The 4,532-nt window shown below is 35.2% G+C and overlaps 1 protein-coding gene across 1 annotated transcript in view; it reads left to right on the top strand.

Annotated features, from left to right (window-relative positions):
• The window catches only part of LOC106527197 (ras-related protein Rab-39B), a gene marked incomplete at its 3' end in the record, with an annotated part of 7,586 nt that overhangs the window by 1,522 nt on the left and 1,532 nt on the right, over positions 1 to 4,532 (top strand).

Here is a 4,532-nt window from a genome sequence, read left to right as displayed (position 1 = left end):
GCTTAGGTAGAAGAGGAAAATATTCTTTAGTGATATCTCGATATTTAAAGGTATTTTTAAAGTTGCAGATGTTAGCGTTAGCCTCGGTTAGCATGCTGTGTCAGCTCAGAATGCAGTGCATTAATTTGTCCGATGTAGTYTCTGTGGACCTGAGTTTCTGAACAGTACTACTCAACTCACTAGTGAACGAGTGGACGGTTCAAACACATCCCAAGAGTTGTAAAGGTAAAATAAATAAATGACTGTTTTAGCATTTATTGGCCAGAGTAGATGGGTTTCACATTATTCTTCCGATGTGACTATTTTCAAAAGGAATGCTTCAAAAATAAAGCTTTCTTCTTTTAGTTCAAGGAGGCAGGTGCTGCCTCAGCAGCAGTGCCCCCTGGTGGAGGCTGAAAGACAAAACTACATACACTAGTAATAATAGTTAKTACTTCGTTTTTCAGAGATTGTTCACTTGTAAACAGACTGATAAGCTAATGGCTAATCATAAAAGTGCAGGTCATTATAATGCTATTTTTCAGTGATGTGAAGGTTTATAAAATAGCATTTGCATGGACAAACACCAAACCTTTAAGATTGGAGTCGTTTTACGACACCAACAATTCACTTTAGGCTTTGGCTAACTCAGATTAGCCATTAGCTCATCAGGCCTAAAGTCTATTTCTTCAACTGATGTTGTTCAAAAAGCTATTTATACTATAAAAAATATATACATATATAATGATAATGTTTTTTCATAATCTTTATTGAGAACTAAGTTTGGAATTTTCCTAAATGTATCCATCATCTTCAAGAGTTAAAAGTCGATATCAACAGAAGAAGAAAAACAAATCTAAGGACAATGGTCAACAATGGTGTGTTTTGTTTCTTTCTTTCAGAGTGTCTCATCAGCTCAATGCTTGCTTTATCAGCAACTSTTCAAAAGTTGAAAGTCTTGAAATATTGATTGAGTCGTTCTTAGAGCAGAGCTCACGATCAGGCTGTTAAAACAAGGCTTTCAACATGTCCGACAATTGCATTATTTTTATCTCCCTGGTTGAGTGAATGAACTTACTCAACCAGTTGACATGACTTAGTGAAGTAAATCCAACACTTTAGTTTTTACAGTGTGTGTAAAAGTACTTTCCTGATGATCGTGAGCAGTTTTAGGACTTTTACTTAATAACTTTTCTAATCAGTGAAATTCATTTTTACCAAAATTAATTTTCTTTTAAGCTATTTTTACATTTACTCATTATTTCTTTTAAGGACTTTGTACACCTCTGATCAGATGGTAAAAGTATCTTAGTGAGTTTTAGTCCACAGTCATAAATCCAAAAGCATCTTTTTAGTAAAATATGAGTGAGGCCTTGTGGTTTTAATTGAATCACTGAACACAAAGATAGGAAGACAGAGGGGAGAAGACAATCTGTGGAAGTATATCGGAATGTTTCAGTGTTTTATCTGCCCTCTGTTGCAGATAGTAAAGTGACACATGGAGGATTTGTGTAAACAGTATAATAAATTTTCTAAAACTATAGAGGAGAACATCTCGAGGCAGTAAAGTTCCTGTTTCAGACTTACAATCAAATTATCTCCTGTTTTACAAACAGCAGCACAATAAGATTTTATAAGTTCAGTGTCACRTTAAACTTTACAACATTTCAGTACAAAATAAAAAAAACAACCTTAATATTTTACCTCCACTGCTGTAAATCTGTGACAGATTTAAACAGCAGCACTTTACAGGATAAAAAGAACCAAGYATGAGAAGGAAACAAAATGAAAATAGCATTCATTGAAGATATTCAAAACATGTCAAAATTGAACTCTAAAGTTTTAAATAAATAGCTTTAACTGAGGTCTGCAGCCATTTCTGAGCCTTGGTTCACTAATAAGCTGTAAAACATGCTACCACTGATTATCARCTGCTGGTCTGCGGGCCACTTTGAGTTTGCTGAACTGTGGCTTTTTCGGCCGGTGAGGGTGACATTATAAAGCTGAAAATATAAAGTAAATTTTAACATTTATTATTATTTTTATACTTTAGGACGAATCAAAATACCATGTTCTTGTAAACAAGGAAAAAAATATATTAAACCAAATTTTATAAAAAAAAATTAAAACACTGATTATTATTCTTAATGTAAACCTGTGGTTCCCAAAGTTAGGGTCGGGATCCCTCTACGAGTCATGAAACATCAAGTGAGGGTCCTGGGATGATTTCCAGACAGCAGTTTAAATGCAAATAAATTGCTGATGGAATTGTTTCACCATAATTATTGCAAAGGAAAAAATTATAATAAATAATAAAAAAAGGCAATAATTATAAATTAATAAAAGTAGTTGCATAGTAGTTTATAGTGTTAGTATGCACATGTTTAATGGAGCTATTAGCAAAGTTAGCATATGTAAACCAACAATATCCAGGGTCAGACATTTCTGCAACTGTTATTTTGTGGTGCAGAAGCTAAAATGTTTGAAAAAGGCTGATTTAAACAACTCACCACATTTCCTCTCTCTTTTCTGAGAAGAACAAGAGGTAGAGGGATCATAAAGAAAGATCAGACTGTAAGACTGAAAGTTAGGTTACTAAAGTGGTCAACAAACTAACAAGCATGATCTAATCAACGTTTTACTCCTTGTTTCGGTATTAATCACGTTTGCAAACAAACTGACAGGAAAACTGCTAAAGCTAGTCATTTTTATAAAAATGATATAAAAACTTGAGAAATTGCATTTCTCGCAAAAATACGTTGTGAATGCTTGACGCTAGAAGATTTTTGCTGAGTGGCTAAAAAATCTGAAACAAGCCTAAAAAAGCTTAAAGTATCTGAAATGGCTTAATTTAGCACAGAGAAACAGAGCATATTGCTGAGTTCAAAGGTAAGAAGATGAAATTATTGCAAAAGGTAAATTTAGCTGAAAAAACCTCAAATTAGCTAAAAAGTAGCTAAAAACACAGAAAACTGCTGAAATTAGCTGAAAGCAACTGAAAATTCTATCATGCTGGAACTGTCAGCGTGATAGCTAAAGACAGAAAAAGAAAGCAGAAAAAAAGCTCAAATCAGCTAAATAGATGCCGAAGGAAGCTGAACTTAGAACAAAGGAGTTATAAAAAGCAGAACTGGAGCAAAGGTAAAAAGTTAAGTAAAAATRTATGAACATTTTGAAGGGTTTTAAGGATGTTGATGACAGCTCCATTCATTTTCAATTAAAAAAAAATGGCAGGAAAAGATAAAGATCTCAAGAAGTATAAACTGCTGAAGAACCAAAAGTCTTAGCTGGAATTCCCTGAAGGAGCTGAAAGTTTTGAGACATGAAATGTTGAAATAGCACAAAAATTGCAGAACAAGATACATGCCGAAAAACGTACGGAAGAAAAAAAAAGATCACGATTGTGTGAATGCTTTAAAAGATGTTGCAGAGGGACCAAAGAGCCACATGTGGCCCCAGAGCCGTAGGCTGCAGATCCCTGATCTGGAGCAAGAGTACATGTTAGATATGACTCTTGGCTACTATCACACCGAATTTTAGCTTAATATCTGCAAAAACAACTGAGTAATAACTGTTTTTGTWTTCAGCTTAAATAACCGTCAGCCATCTTGAATTAAACTGACTCCAAAAGGTCCTAAAGGAGAGACATTTTAAAAAATGTTTAAGTCTTTCCTGATCTCATCTCATCAGTTAACACACGGGGGGACCACTGAGGTGACCCCCAGGAAGTTAACAAAGAAGTTWAGTTCAAAGCGTAATGTGAATGCATTCAGCACATGGTCTCCMGTTGTTCCCATTAGTGTCTCTGTGAGAGAGAAGCTGTCAGGGAGTGGGCCTGGCCTTKTAAACACTAAGTGGTAAACAAGCATTTAACCTCTCTTCATAAAAGCCGTCCATTTATCCAAACAGCTTCATCGTTACATCTAGAAGCCCCGCGATATGTAATCTGTGACACTGGAGCCAAATGTTAACACAGAGTGAATCTGTGATGGGAGAAATGTCTAACCTTGGAGATTTAGTATTTTAAACTAACATTTACCTAAACCTGACCTACGTGTGGTGCATGAACCTAAATAAATCAGCTATAACTGTAAAATTATCAGGAAAATGTCAGCCATTTCTGGGTTGCCAATAGCGTTGGGCGATAAATCGATTTAATCGATTAATTCAAGTTTGCCRTTTATAAAGATTTCAYTTTGGGAAAATCTGGATTTTTTTTCTCACCAGTGCAATTTTTGGGGCTGCTGTAGTTCAGAGGTCACCCCACCTGTCCCTCAAGATGCTTACTCGACATGACAATATGGCAGCTAGCAGAAAGAATCTACTTCCCAAAAAAGACACTGTGTCTTCAGTTTTCTGGAACTGGTTAGGTTTCACAACCTCAGACTTGGAGCAAGAATCACCTCACTGCACAATCTGTTTGAAGACTCTTGCTACGAAAAGCAGGAGTACAACACATTTGTTTCAAAACCTGAAACAGAGGCACTCCACTCCGTTAATTGGGAAAAAAAATCAATTAAAATTGAAATTTGGATGAAAACAATCTGAGATAT

This window comes from Austrofundulus limnaeus, unplaced genomic scaffold (genome assembly GCF_001266775.1).
Source record: "Austrofundulus limnaeus strain Quisiro unplaced genomic scaffold, Austrofundulus_limnaeus-1.0 Scaffold314, whole genome shotgun sequence".
Classification (NCBI taxonomy): domain Eukaryota; kingdom Metazoa; phylum Chordata; class Actinopteri; order Cyprinodontiformes; family Rivulidae; genus Austrofundulus; species Austrofundulus limnaeus.
Note: the sequence above shows the minus strand (reverse complement) of the source record. Positions and strands in the feature narration are given on the sequence as shown.